The sequence below is a fragment of the Bos taurus genome, chromosome 28 (genome assembly GCF_002263795.3).
Source record: "Bos taurus isolate L1 Dominette 01449 registration number 42190680 breed Hereford chromosome 28, ARS-UCD2.0, whole genome shotgun sequence".
NCBI lineage: Eukaryota > Metazoa > Chordata > Mammalia > Artiodactyla > Bovidae > Bos > Bos taurus.
The window spans coordinates 44,743,258-44,759,288 of NC_037355.1; positions in this window are offsets into that span (position 1 = coordinate 44,743,258).

Consider the following 16,031-nt stretch of genomic DNA (forward strand, 5'->3'; position numbering starts at 1 on the left):
ATTTCTGATCTGATAACTTTATTTAAAAATTGAGTTTTACTGATGAGTCCCAGGAATGAAATATGCAGTGTGGGGAATATAATTAATAATAATGTAATATCTTTGTATGATGACAGAGGTGATCAAAAGGTACAAACTTCTAGTTATAAGATAAATAAATATTAGGGATGTAATATACACTATGATTAATATAATTAATACTGCCATATGTTTTATATGAAAGTTATTAGAGCATTTTGTAAGAGTGCTCATCACAAGGAAAATATTATTTTTTTTCTTTTTCTGTTCTTTTGTGTCTGTAAGAGATGAAGAATGTTCACTAAATGTATTATGGTACTCATTTCATGAGATATGGAAGTCAAATCATTATGCTGTACACCTTAAACCTTTGTGGTGCTATATGTTAATTATATCTCAATAAAACTGGAAGAAAAAATGTTAAAAATACTTTAAAAATCGGGTTTTACTGGAACTTTGCACTCATTTGAACTCTTTCTTCTGGCCAAGGGCTTCATTTCTGTGGCTGCCCCTCTCACTCCATGAAGCTGGGCCAGTATGGCCTCTCCCAGTGATACTACAGGGTCTGGTTAGGGACTTCAACCATCACATGATAAGAAGACCCTAATACCACAGAAGAAATGTCATGTGGATCTGGCAAAGTCCTGCACCTTCTGGCCCCTGGCTGGCCCTTTCGCTTCCTCCCCTGCGACTTTGCAGAAACCTGGCACCTGGAAGGGGCTCTGTAAATGCTTATTAAACAAATCTTCCCATCGCCCTCTGCTCTTTCCACTTATGTTCCTAAGATTCTCTGGCTACATCACGCCCTTCCCTGGGTCTGTCTTTGAACAAGCTCTTCTGTCTTCCCTTGATGATTTGAGAATCCACATTTTCCAGTTTCATGTTTTCCAGTTGGGCTCATGTGTTCAGCTTTGAAGTGGAGAAATTAAGGCAATGTCTGCAAAGCAGTTGGAAGATGGAAAGTGATTCCGTAAATGGCCCTGAGACATAAAGGAAGTTTTGGATGATAGGAAGCTGATGGCATTGGAGCCAGCGATTTCCAGATTTTCAGGATCTCAGAGGGAAGGGATAGGCTGCCGCAGACAGCCTGCAATCCACTCAACGTGCAGAAAGCTGGGTCAGAGGGAAGGACTTTGGGGACCCTGCTAATGGCCTGCTGAGCTTCATCTTGCTTAGCCTGTGTGTGGATGAGGAAGATGTGCCTGCAAGCTCTGAACCCCTGTGAGCAGGGGCACAGGGAACCTTGGCTGACTCTGGCCTACACCATAAACCAGGAAACACCCACCCGATGACTCAGCCCTGCAGTGAACTCCTAATTCACTTGGCAGATGAGGCAGGATGAGTTAATCTACATCTATGCAGAGGGAGGATGAGCAAAATCTACTAAGTGAAAAAAACGAGTCGAAAACTTATAAGTACATATAAACAGTGCGTGCACGCACACGCTCGGCGTCCCTGGTGGCTCAGTGGTAAAGGATCCGCCTGCTAATGCAGCAGACTTGGGTTCAATCCCTGGGCTGGGGAGATCCCCTGGGAAGGAAATGGCAAGGCTCTCCAGTATCCTTGCCTGGAGATTCCATGGGCAGAGAAGCCTGGCAGTGTTTCAGTTCACAGGGTCACAAAAGGGTTGGACAATGACTTAGAGACTGAACAACAGCGATACAAACACTCATACACATCCCTCGCAGAATAATCGCCACCGCACTGACACAGGACGCAGGGCATTAGCAGGACGTGTCCTTATGGGCGCTGCCTGTGTTCTTGTTCTATGTGATGGTCGGTTCCTGATTCCTGGGGGGCCGGCTGGCTCTGATGGCCCTGGTGGGCTATGGTTCCAGGAGACTGACCCCAGTCCTCTGCCAGCACATCCCTTGTCCTCATTTCACTCCCAGGTTGGTTCTGTTTCTGCTCTGCAGCTGTCTGCTCGCTGAGTTGACTATGGCCTCTCAAAAGAATTAGCAAAGTCTTTGTGGGGTATTTGCACTTCCTTGAGCTTTATCATGCTCAGTTGCTCAGATGTGTCTGACTCTTTGCAACCCCATGGACTGTACTTGGCCAGGTTTCTCTATCCATGGAGTTGGTTTGATGTAAAAATGTTCGATTGACAATTGATTTTTAAGTAAAGTATTAATTGTGTCAATATAAGCCTCTGGGTTTTTTTTTTTTCTCATTTCTTAAGGGCCTGTAGAAAGACAATTGGATTTTCTTTTACTGTTAAAGAGGATGGATCTCAGCCCCTTCATCTCTGACTTTTTTCTCTCGGCTTCTGCATAACCCCAGCACGCTCTGCTCCAGGGCTGGGGAGGCAGTCTCACCTGCCTGGCTCTGGGCCACTGAGAATACCAGGCTCTGAGGATTCAGCCAGAGGTCCCCAGTTACCCCCAGGGAGACCAGCACCTAGCCAGCCTTTTGCCTGACTTGGCTGTAGCCTAGCCTGCCTTCAAGGTATTAGAGAGTGCAGCATGAATGCCCCAGTTGTGGGAAAATAAAATACATCCTTTGTCAGGGACAATTGTCAGGGGAAATTCAAGTTCAGTGTAAGTAGCCCCAACAGAGACATGTGCTCAGCTGTCCCTGGAGCATCCCTCCCACCCCAAGGGCCTGTGGGACAACTGCAGGTGTCATCTCACAGGAACGACAGGGTACATGGACAATGGGAAAGTGATTCTGCTCCGTTTTCTATGAAGAAGTGAGCACCACCCGAATTTCCGATATCCTAAGATCGTCACCGTTAATGCTCTAGAACCAAACTTTCTTGTATATTTTTAATCACATATATTATATACATGCACACAGGGATGGGCTTCCCAGGTGGCTCGGCGGTAAAGAACCTGCTTGCAATGCAGGACTTGTGGAGACTTGGGTTCGATCCCTGGGTCAGGAAGATCCCCGGGTGGAGGAAATGACTACCCACTCCAGTATTCTTGCCCGGAAAATCCCACGGGGGTCTCAGAAGAGTCAGATATGACTGAGTGACTAAATGAGAACAACAAGTACACACAGGTATATATAGTTCATAGGATAGTTGCAGATTTAATTGCATCCTGGACACTTTGGATATTAGGTTATGAGATGCTGGATAGTCCCTGAATCTTGCATTTTTGCAGGGCAACTCTGACTCCATCCCAGACACGAATGTGAAGGCTGTCTCATTACCGCCAGGTGGGCATTAAAGTCCAGGCTGCACTGACTCTGGGGCGTGGGAAGAGCTCAGTGTTGCTCAGTAAGGAGGAACTTCCACGATCCCTCCGTAGTTTGCCTTGCTCCCATCTCGAGGAGGACTGGCGGGCTTGTGCGGGTGCCTTATCACGCCCTAGTGAGAGTGGACGTGTCTGCCTGTCCAGTGGTCAGGGAGGGGGGCTGTGGTTGTTTCTGTGCTGTCTGGCTGGAGTAGAATGGATATTGCCAAATCTTTTCAGTCTTGTGAGGCTATCCTAATTTTGCTTCTTCACTTGTTTAAAAAAAGTCTTTTCTTGGCGAGCCCTTGTTTTCTGTACCTGGTGGCTTTTTCAGGTAGCTGTCTTCTCTGGCACCTAGTCTAGAATACATGAATTCAAAAGAAAATCCAAGGAACTCACCACCACATCCTGGCTTGGGTTCTGAGGTCCCTGGTCAGTCTGCCTTTTCCTCTCTACTTTTCAGCAGGAGGAATAAGAAATATATTTCCTCCATCATTGTGGAGGTTGTGGTCCTCCATAATTTTGCTTTTGATGTCAGTTTTTGTTTTCTAGATGGTTTGATGCACAATTTTAATCTTATGCTATCTGGATATCTTTACATTTGGATAAGGAAATTCAGCCCATATACACTGACTTCAAATGTAGATACTGAGCAATTAATTTCTTCCATTTTGTTTACCACCTTTGTAATAAAAATCACTTGGTCTAGATTTTTTCCTTCCTTAGTTTGTTGATCTAGTCAGGTACAATTTCATTTCCCTTCCCAGTGCTCTGGTTTGTCCAAAGTGGATATTCTATTCTGCATTACCATTGCATTCAAGTGGCTTCTCATTTTAAGGTTCCCGCAGCTAATAAGTACAGAGTTCTTTCTATTGTTCCTCTGAGTATTTTGAGGTCCTGGGGCAGATTTCATCTAGGAACACAGAAGCTGTGTTTTCTCAATCGGTTCCTTGGAGCAGGCCCCATCATTATGCCTCTCTGAAAGGACATTGGAAAACTAGGTTGTGGAGGCCAGACGCCGAGGAGGTGGCCATGTTGACTCTAGGATATCTGAATATAGCTCTTTCCCCTGGGTAGGATGGTAATCCCTATCATTTAAAGGAATGGCAGCACTAAAACCTCACACTATCATCATTTGCTTTTGCTTCATATTAAGTGAATAGCCCAACAGGAGCCTGCAGAGTCCACTTGGGACAGGGAACAGAATTTCAAAGAAGGTCCTCCTGCTTCAAGCTGCTTCTTTTTAAAAGGTGACATGAGGGCATGACCTAGAATCTCAGAGAATCTCAAATGTCTGTCTTTGGGGGCCTGGCCTTCTTTATCCATCATAATGGTTTGGGGAATGGAGATGGAGTGTCTAGGCCAGAGCCACCTGGGCGGATAGAATTTGGGGTTAATTGTTTCCACCTGGTACTTGTCCGTCATTCTTGTCTTCTAAAGGGCCCCAGTATTTAGACCACAGTTTGCTGAAGAAGAGCAAAGACTTGTGTCACCTCTTTATTTTCTTCTGAAGCAGCACGACCTCCCAAAAGGCATGCCTCTCGAGTCCAATATTCACTCAAGTTAGGTCAAGATTCTATAAAGGGTTGAGTATTAGCTGGGCGTGTACCCCCTCTTACTCTGAACACTTGCTTAGGCCTTCCGTGCCCCAGTGGCCCACTTAATAAGTTGATGTCAGCAATCCAAGATTAGAAAATCACATAGAACAGTATTCTAGCCTCAACAAAGGGTTCTTGATATCAGTCTGACATGGCGATCATTTCTCTGTTGTTTGCTAATACCAAGAGAATGCTATCAAAACATGCTTTCATGCAACAAATCTTCTTGGAGTCCATTTTCCAAATAGAAGTATTTCATTTATACATATTGAATTCAGTTCGTGAAGAATTGTAGAACCTTTTAGTGTTTTATGGTACTGGCCCTCTAATTTGACAGTAGGAAAATCTCAGACCCAGGGCACAGATGTGACTGGCCCAGGAAGTCACTAGCCTTTTGGTGCTACCTGGATGATCACAGAGCTGTGAATGGGACGCCCATATGGAAGGATAGAAATCAGGTAAGCTTCACATGAGAAAAATGCCCTTTTCCCTGATTCTTCTCTGAGCTGTCTCATGCTAGGATTTGTCCTTGACCAGAACTTTATCCTTTGAGCCACTGTATGTGTCCCCATTCAGTGGTTAAGCACACTGTGTGGAAAATTTACTTATTTATTATTTATTTCTCTCCACCTCTTCCGTCCACCTGTCCCCCACCTCCCACACACCTATGTATATATAGTCTAGTTCAGAAATACTGCCGTGAACAGCACAGACCAGACTCCTCTCCTCAGACTCCTCTCCTCATGAAGCCTTATGTTCCCACCTGGGGACACACGGTACAAAGGAATAAACGGGGAAAATGTAGTCATGGAATTCAAGGCAAAACTGGCCAAAGACGAACAAACCTGGAGCGCCGTCCTCGGCACAAGCGCCAAGCTGCCCGTATCCCTTGTCCAGAGCGCCAGCCTGCTGGTCCAATCAGGCTGCAGAGGAGGTCTGGAAACACACATTCCCTGGTGCTCAGAGACAGGAAACGTGGAGAACCTGTGACATGACTCCGTTGAAGGGCTTAGTGAAACACAGCAAGTGCAGATGAGGGAGAGCCACGCTGCTCTCTCAGAAAAGTATGTTCTCCAGGGGCTTGCCTGGTGGTCCAGTGGTTAGGGATCCACTCGCCAGTGCAGGGGACTCGGGTTCTATCCCTGATCTGGGAAGATCCCGCATGCCGCAGAGCGACTAAGCCCTTGCGCCACAATTACCGAGCCAGTGCTGCAGAGCCAGAGAGCCGCACCACAGAGCCCACGCGCTGCAACGGCGGAAGCGCATGCCTGGAGCCTGGGCTCCGCGAGAGAAGCCACCGCCGTGAGACGCCGCAGGAAGAGCGTTCTCTGAGTGCCGCCGCTAGAAGCCCATGCACAGCAACCATGACCCCTCAGGGCCAAAAATAAAGAAAGAAAGAAAAAACCCAGGATGCTCTCCAGGCCTTTCTGTCTCCTCATCAGTAACGGCGGACGGCAGATGGCAAGTGAAAGCCGCATGGATCTAAGAGTCTCTGCTGGGGGAGAGCTGCCTGGAGATGTTCAGCATATATTAGACTTTTAAGTAAGAAATAAAGCTCAGTTGTGTCGAGATGGTGAAATTTCAACATTTACTTAGTGTGTATTTTGCACAGCTTACTGTATACTAGTGCATCACCACATTTATTTCATAGCTGAGTTCGTTTTAAATTTCTTTAGTTGAAAATAAAGCTTCAGTGGACATGTTAAAGCACGTATCTTTGCTTGTATCTCTAAGATCCTTGAACATATTCTGATTTTTGGAAAATGTGCACCAATATATCTCCCGCACCCCCAGCACACACAAAGTAGTGTAAGAGAGTATTTATTAGAACATGGCCTTATGAAAACTCATTATTAAAACTTTGTTAATTTTATAGACTGTAATAGCACCTCACTGTTTTAACTTGCATGGTTTTGATTTCTGCATGGGGGAGAGCTGAACAGATCCTTTCCTAAGGCTGTCTCTGGGAAAGAGGGTGGGTACTACTGGATGGGTGGAGGTGCCGGAAGAGCATCCACTGTCCTGGCGTTCTTGCATCTTCGGTATCCATGACCTGGGACCTTGTAGTTGGATTCTGCCCTTAAGGAGAAGCTCCTTTGGATAGTCTTCTAATTATAGGCAGACCTCGTTTTCCTGCGCTTTTCTTCATTGCGTTTCATATACTGTTCCTGGGTTTAAAGACCGGCATCCTTGCCATCCGGTGGTTAAGACCCTGAGCTCCCAGTGCAGGGGGCACGGGGTCAGTCCCTGGTGGGGGAAATAAGATCCTGCATGTGGCATGGCATGATAAAAAATAAAATTAATAAAAAAAAAAAATAAAGACCTGCAAGATTCAGCCTTCCACCCTGCCTGCATGCCCCAGGGCTCTATATCCCCAACCAAACCAAACAGCTGTTTTTCTTTTTTTGTTTGTTTGTTTTAAATTGGAGGTTTGTGACAACCCTGCATCAAGAAAGTCTATCAGCACCATTTTTTCCAACAGCATTTACTCCCTTCATGTCTCTGTGTCCCATTTTGGTATTTCTCACATTATTGCAAACTTTTTCATTATTATACTTGTGATGGTGATCTGTGATCTTTGATGTTACTATTGTAAAAAGATTATGACTTAGCAAGGACTCAGATGGTTGTTAACATTTTTAGCAATAAAATATATTTTAATGGAGATAGGTACACTTTAAAAAAAAAAAAAACATGATCCTATGTTGCACATTGACTAGACTGCAGTATAGTATAAACAGACCTTGACGGTGCTAAGGGACCGAGCACTTCTTGGTGGCTTCTTTTCGGTCTGCTGTGTGCTTGCTTTGTTGTTGTTTCTGGAAATGAGCCTGCAACATCTCCACGGTCTGCCTGAGATGATGTTGTCAGTAGCCTAGGTGAGCACTGCTTTGTCTGGATGAAAATGAAGGTACCGATTCTTCCCATTTTATCTGTTTAAAAGGAAGAGAAGCTCTCTTGGCTTTCCAGGGAAAAGCCCTTAGCGATTCAGATAAAGCTTAATGGGCTCCCACTGAAATAACAAGGAGCTCATGAGCTGTCGCATGAGGTGGACAGATGCGCATATCACCACACACCCCACAACGTGCTGCAGAAGAGTCAACCACGAAGCTGCAGGGACACAGAAACCAAGGGGCCTTTCCTGGGCGCCTTGGGACATTCCAGCTGAATCTCAGGGATGATGTTTCAGGTGATGTCCGAGCTTGATCTCTGGTCTGGGTCCCAGGCTGGGCCTTGTCTCGCATGATAGTCCCCACAGCAGCCCCTCTAATGGAGTGAACAAGCCAGGTTTCCTGTGCTGAAAGGTGATCAAATCGGACAAATTGTAAACCTGCAGCTGTTGTTTTGTCAGCATGTATATTTTTACAGAAAGGAGCAAATCTCTGCCGGGCCGGCCGGATAATCATCTCTGCTTTTCCTTACTTGTTCAGAACTGTGAAAGAACGCCCTTGGCAAGGACCTGGTTTTAATCACTTTTGGTTAACACAGAAGCTTTTGAAGGAGAAGGCGCTTTTTGTAAACTGTGGCAGGGTCCCAAGGCATTAACATTTCAGACCTCTTCCCGGTATGAGAAATGTCTAGAGCGGGGCCAAGGTATCAAGCCTGTGGAGACAGTCCCCTGCGCAGGGAGTTACTTTAATGCCTCTGACTCATTCCTCAAAGACATGCGTTTTTTATTGTTTTGGTTTTTTTTTTCATTATTGAAAAATTGCAGGCCACGCAAAGCTAGAGACTTCTTGGTCCAGGGAATGTGTCAGCTTGCTTTCATTTAGCACAAAAGGAAGGCTTTTAAGAGAGATTTAGAGAAGCCAGAGGCCTTCTTGGGAATGGTCCCAAAGATGATGAAGAGGCTGGAAAGATGGAGCTCAGATAAAAAAAAAAAACAGGAGAGTTTTTGGTGACTTCACTGGGGACAATGGGAAAAGTTACTTTCCCTCCAGAAAACTGAGAATTAAAACACAAATTGTGTTCCTCTGCCCAGAGATTTCATTAAGGCTGCCTGGTTTGTTTGGGGATACAGGGACCTGGGGCATGCAGGCAGGATGTAAAGCTGAATCTTGCAGGTCTTTATTTTTAAACTTTTATTTGTTTATTTATTTTTTGGCCATGCCATGCCACATGCAGGAACTTAGTTGCCTGGCCAGGGATTGAACCCGTGTCTTCTGCAGTCTGAGCTCAGAATCTTAACTACCAGATGGTCAGGGAAGTCCCTTTCAGGTTGTTAAAGCTAAGAACAATATGCATCCTTTGACCTGGTTTAAGTATTAACTACTTCACAGACAATATGGGTTGCTGGTGCCTGACTTCTGGGGATGGGAGTCTGAGGATTATAGAGACATAAGAATGAGATGGCAAAAGCTTGTGATATGTTGCTTTCAGAACCTCTCACCTGGAGCATTAATCTCAGATTGCAAAGGACATGCGTGAATACTGAGTGAAATAGGTCCATGGCGCCTAGCCGTGGCTGAGAAAGTCATGGTGGATAAATTCTGCCCATTCCTTCTTAGGTCAGTACCAGGACCATACTGACTGATGGAGCTGCCAACTCTCTCATTTCAGGGGAGGGCATTCCCCTTGGAAAACGCAGCCATTGCCAGTTCATCTTCGACTTGGGCTTCCTAGAGCTCCCAAGTTTATGACGCTCATCGATATGGGGTCTTGATGAGCAATCTTGGCTCCCTGATTTGTCTTCTCTCGATGGCTTTTGCTGGGAGACTCTGCAGCATCCAGCGCACTCCGGATGGCCCAGGAATGCCAATTCACAACTTTGAGTTTTCCACAGAGCAGAAAGCTTCCCTTTAAAACAGAACTTATCAGAAGTTACCCCACTGGTGAGAAGTAGGAGAAAATATTTAAAGGGAGGAGTCCATGAAAGTCGTTGAGAACCTAAGGATGTCTGTGTTCCCTGTAGCGTATGGTATTCCCAGGAACATTTGGTCTCAAAGTTTCATTTGCAGAAGAAGAGCTAAGAGGGAAAGAGAAGGCCCCTGCCCACTACCCACATCCCTGGATGTGGTTCTGAGATAATGCTTCGTATTCAGTCATATTTATCATCCCAAGATTTGGAAAATCAAAGCCACCCAAAATGAGACAAATTCTGCTTCACATTCAAATATGTAATTCTCCTTCACTTGTGGGCTGGCATCTGCGTTTAGTGCAGAAGCCCAGCCAGCAAATGTTTAGACCACAGCCTAGTGGGAGGAGCCAAGTGTTCTCCGAGATTATGGCCTGTGACAATAAGAGTCTGAGACCAACAGCTGGTGTGTCGAGTTTGACTCATGGACACTTGGAGCTTCTGGCACACTGGGCACTCATTTCCCCCGACCCTCCTGTGGGTCTGGCAGCCACTGCCCATATGGGAGGCATGTTTGTGCTTTTGTTTATTTCTGTTCACTTCTGGCATCTCTGCACGTGCTCTGAGCCTGGGCCTGTGGGCTGCCTGTTTATGCTCTTGAACAACTTGAGTTTTCACTCTCAATGGTAACGTTTGAAAATTTATTTTATATACTTTACTTTACTAAAGTAATATGACCACATAATAAAATGTTTAGGAAAATAGAGGCAAGATGAAATTATTCTAAATCTCATTACTATAAACACTGTTGTCATTTCTTCTGAGAATATTTCTTATCATAGTTGATCTTATGTCTGACAATTAGCTTTATGACTTTGATTTTATTTAACATTAAATTATATTTTTCACATTGCGGTATAGTTTTGTTGATCAATACTTGGTTACTCCCTAATATTTCATATGTTGCTGTTGTTGTTTAGCTGCTAAGTTATGTCTGACTCTTTTGCAATCCCATGGACTGTAGCCCTCTAGGCTCCTCTGTTCATGGGATTTCCCAGGCAAGAATACTGAAGTGGGTTGCTATTCTCTTCCCCAGGGGACCTTCCTGACCCAGAGATCGAATCTTTGTCTCCTGCTTGGCAGGTGGATTCTTCACTACTGAGCTACCAAGGAAACTCAATATTTCATATAGCATATGTCATTATTAGCCTTTTCATCATGTTATAAGAAGTACTGCTATGATGAGCTACATGTGAATATTTATTTTTTCATATTTATGTTAGATATTAAGGCCAGTACAAACCTTCACATTTAATTTAATACATTTTGCAAATTTATTTTGGAAAACATCATACTGATTACAAAACTACCAGAAAATATTAGTTCACAAAGCTCAGAGCCAGTTTTGGGTTCCTTTAAGTATTAATTAATTTATTAGGCTACTTTGGGACTTCCTTGGTGGCTCAGATGGTAAAGAATTTGCCTGCCATGCGGGAGACCCAGGTTTGATCCCTGGATTGGGAAGATCCCCTGGAGAAGGAAATGTCAACCCATTCCAGTATTCTCACCTGGGAAATTCCATGGACAGAGGAGCCTGGCAGGCTACATACAGTCCAGGGGGTTGAAAAGAGTCAAACGCAACTGAGTGATTAATACTTTGGGGCTAATTTAACTAGAAAAAATGGCACATTTGGGGCCTGTAACATTTGAAAACCCCTTCACACATGACATCTTGAAGGTCAGAAATGAAATCAGATGGTCTGCCCTCCAGGCGCTGGCCGAGACGTTTGCGTTCACCATCGCTGTGCTGAGCTGCGTCTCGTCTTGTGGGAAGAGTGTTCGCCGCTGAGCCCTCCAGTACATTTTCACTCTGCCTATTCAGCTGTCGGTCCACATTTCCACCCATCTTCCCATATCTGTCATGCTTCAGAAGGGTCAAATGTTGTCATACAGCATAACAAAACACCACACATTCCAAATAAGTGTGATAATGAAACAAGGAAAAATAGGCGGGCGGGTGTTCCCTAGACCCCCAGGGAGGGTCACAGAGCTGGTGCCAAGTCCCCTAGTGGCCAAGAGAGAGGTGAGCACAACCAGTCGTTAATATAAGGGCTGCAGTGTCTGTGAGGCAGAGCCGTGCCGTCCGCTCGTGAAGCACAGTGACGCCGGGAACACACCGGGAGGGACACGCCCCTGGGGCGAGCGATGGGGCTGCTCCGCACGGTGCCTCGAGGACGCTTCCTGCGCGGCCGCGGGTGTGCGTGGTGGTCCGCCCAACGCACAGGCCACTAAACCAGCGTCTCTCAGGGCTTTGTACGGAGGAGGAGACGCTATGGGGCCAGGCAGGGGGTATCAGCTGGTTTGCCTCAATGCAGTAATGAGGCTTTGCGGGCTTTTGGGAAATGGATGAGCAAGAGTGTCTAAATTCTTCATAAACTTTGCTTTCATTAGCCACGTTTTAGACAATTCTGAAAGGCAGCGAGGCTGTAACAGTGCCTCAGTGCTTGTAATGGTTTGACGAGCACCCATGTGGCAAACCTCTTTAGTCAGTGGTAAGCAGCACCTCCATATGGCCACAATTGCAGGTCTTCTTGTCAATGGCAAGAAATAAGGGATGGTCCTTATAACGGAAGACAGCTGTCTCTGCTCAAAGGTGAGTCAAGGCAGAAAACACAGGTAGGGCCAAGTTTCTTCTCGAAGAAGGTGACAAGAAATGGGCACAAGAACACAGGTGGACGAGTCAGCCCACATCAGTGGTTTTCAGCCCATTGGTCCCCAGAACCGCAGCATCAGGAGCTTGTTAGAAATGGAGGTTCTCAGGTTTGCCCTCCACCTGCTGGGTCGGAAACTCTGCAGGCAGGACCAGCACCCTCCTCCTTAACAAAGGCTTTGTGATTCTGATGTTTGCCAAATTTGGGAACCACCAGCCAAGCTTCTGAGGGGGAATCAGTTAAGGTGGCACCTGGTGAGTTGGTGGAGAGAGCAGAGTAGTGTTGAAAGTACAATAAACGAGAGACCTGCTGTCTGGGTTCCATCCTAGCCTCAGTGGGATTTTGTGCTGTAGCCCTGAGTGAGTTGGATTCTGTTGGCCTATATGAATATGGGTCTATTGATCTCTGGTTTCCTACTCTACTGTGTTTTTATGATAAATAAGAAAGCCCTTTGGAGACTATACAATGCTCTCTATGGCAAAACTAATACAATATTGTAAAGTATATTGTAAAGTAATTAGCCTCCAATTAAATAAATAAATTTATATTAAAAAAGATGCTATCTAAATATAATTTATGTTTCAGTTATGTGTTTAAACCTACTAAGAATCAAGGCAACAGAAATCAACAATGTACTTGATTAATATTTATCAAGAGAATGAGTGGATGGAGTCATCACTAAATCGATAGAAGTGTGAGGAGCTGGATGCAACTTTATAGCCCAAGAGATCCTTTTGCTGTTGCAGGTAGGTAGGTGACATGTGGTGATGGCTGTGTCTGGAGAGGCAGTGGGCAAATCAGGTGATGAGAGGAGGCCTGTGCCTTGCAGAGGTGGGTGGGTGGTGCTGCCCTTCATGGAGAAAGAACGTTGATTAGCAGGGTGGGGGATGTTGCCCCTCCCTCTTTTAAAGGGGGATGCCTCCTTGCTCTTTTTTTTTAAAAATCATGTTTAATTTTGGGCTGTGCTGGGTCTTCATTGCTGCACACAGCTTTCTCGAGTTGCAGCAAGAGGCCACTCCTCACTGCGGAGCATGGGCTCTAGGCGTGTGGCTTGAGTAGCTGCTACTTGAGGGCTCTAGAGTGCCAGCGTAGTAGGTGTGGTGCAGGACTCAGTTGCACTGCCGCATGCGGAATCTTCCTGGATCAGGGATTGAGCCCATGTCCCCTGCACTGGCAGGCAAATTCCCAAACACTGGACCACAGGGAAGTCTGGATGTCGCCTTTAATCTTGAATGTGCTGATATGACAGTTCCTGGGTCACCTAGGAAGAAGTGTCAAGTTGGTTATGCAATATCCACATTCAGAGCTCAGAGAAGGGGCCTGGCTGGAGGAACACATGTGTGTGTCATCTGATTGCAGGTGGGAAGTGATGCTAAGGACCTGGGTGGCATCGCTCGGGACAAGACCACGGAGTTGGAAGAGAAGTCACCAGGTGCTGCTCCCGGGCAGCGCTGCGTTGAACGTGGGCACAGGAGGCTGAGGCACAGAAGGAAAAAAACGGCAGGGCTAAGTTCATCTAATCCTTGCCAGCAACACTTTGAACAGGCAAGTTGTCTTTGAGTTAAACCAAAATTGGGCCAGAGGACTGAGAAATTGTTCAAGGTCTCACAGGCATGATGCAGTGCTGGCACGATTGAGACACAAGTTCCTCCAACTCCTAAACCTGTGCTTGTGAATAACACGCAATGTTGAGGATGTTTAGGGACCAGCCATGAGCGTGAGGACCTGCACACAGGAACACCGTCTCAGAAAAAGACGCTCTGGCCAAGGTTTTCATCTGATCCCCAGATGAACCAGTGAGGGCTTTCTCTAAACAACAAGCATCACCAAAATAATACACTGTGAGTATTTATGGACATACAACAGAGGACGGATCCAGAGAAGCCCTGTGAGTGTGTGTGTGTGTGTGTGTGTGTGTGTGTATTGAGAAGGTGTTAGGCAGGAAGGTAGCACTAAGTCCTATGTAAGAAAACTGTGATAAGACTGGATGATATGGGATAGAGAACTGGACGAAAACGTGGTGCTAGATGAAGGAGGCTCAGGGCTGAGGCCGTGGACAAAGAAATAGCTCCTGAGACTCCCTTTCATGAGACACTGTCCATGAGCTGGGTGACCCCTCTGGACTGGCATGGGTGGCATCGAACTTCTGATAATCTGAGGCAGTGACCATCACATTAAGGATGTCAACAAGTCCTGTACTTTTTTTTTAAAGTGACATTTCGCTTAAGAATTTCAAGGAGAGTATGAGCCCGTGGCTGGAGGTGAAGAGGGCAGTTTTGACAGATGATAGGCAGAAAGCAGGACTCCTCGCATGTAATGCTTCTCTTTCTTTGCCGAGAGACATTAGACTGGATGAATGAATATTAAGCTGAAGCTGGTGGGACTTTTATAAAAGGGCTCAGTGTGCTCTGTGTGTATGCTGGTCACGAGGCTCAGAAGGACACTTTCTTGGATCTTCAAGGACCTGGAACTGCCCAGTTCACTAAGTCACCCTCTCCCTATGCTCTGGACATGGAGGAAGGCAGGAGTGTGGCTGGAGCCAGAAGAGCACCCATGTTCTTTGTCATCTGTACCAAGGCATGACCGAAGCTATATTTCACATCGAATCACTCTGGCATTGCAAACATCGAGTGCTTTTGCAAAGTATTGGATAACCAGTAATTACAGCCAAGAGTTGACTTTTCTCTAAACAGTTCTTCCACTGTGAAAAGATCCAGGTGCCCAAGGCTATTTTTTTTCTGTACACAATAATGCAGTTCTAGAAGTCTCTTAATTTGACTAGTTTGTATTTTCTTAAAGTAGAATGAGCCTGCTCAGTCTTACTTGTATTCTCCCTTTGGTCTTAAAGGTTTTCATCAGCTCACTGGAAAGGATAGTTCTCCCATTGGGCTAATCTTAAAATAGGCTAGTTAGACGCCCATCTCTCAGCTAGGCATCTAACTAGCTGAAATCCTCTCTGGTTGCCTTAGTGCTAGAAATTTGCTCTTTTTTTTTTTTTGCTGATTCAATCATAGGTATTCATAGGGTAGATTGGCTGTGAAGCTCGATGAAGTATTTTGTGCTTAAGACCCCCAGAGTAGAAGGTGCAGTGGTTTTTAAACCTGGGGCCCTGAGTCTCAGCTTTGTCCTTAATTTCCCCTGGAGCCTCACTTGTCTTACCTGGATGATGGATTGCTGAGACAGTGGTCCCGGGGCTGTTGTTAGAATAATATGTAAGGCTTAAGAGAATTCACAGGCTACCATTATAAAATAAATACGTCATGGGAATGTCCTGCTCAGTATGGGGACCACAGTGAATAACACTGTGTTGAGTATTTGAAAGTTGCTAAAAGAGTAGGTCTTAAGAGTTCTTATCACAAGAAAAAAATCTGTAATAGCCTGTGGTGACGGATGTTAACTAGATTTGCTGTGTTGATCACTTCACGATACAAACTAATGTCGAATCATTACGTCATACACCCGAAACTAGTATAATATGTCAATTACACCTCCGTAAAACATACAAAATAGGATTCATGGAGAATTTTCAAAGACTAAATCTCTGGACAAAGTGAGATGTTTAAGCTACTATTGTATTTTTTTTCTGAATAAAAAATTAATACCTGAGAGAGAAATATGTCTGTGAAAAGCCCTAGAAAGTGGAGGTAGAATTATAATAAGGTTCTTTGCAAGAGCCATAATGAAGTCATACACTGAGTCTCAACAAGATAGGGCAGGCTGATGAAGATAT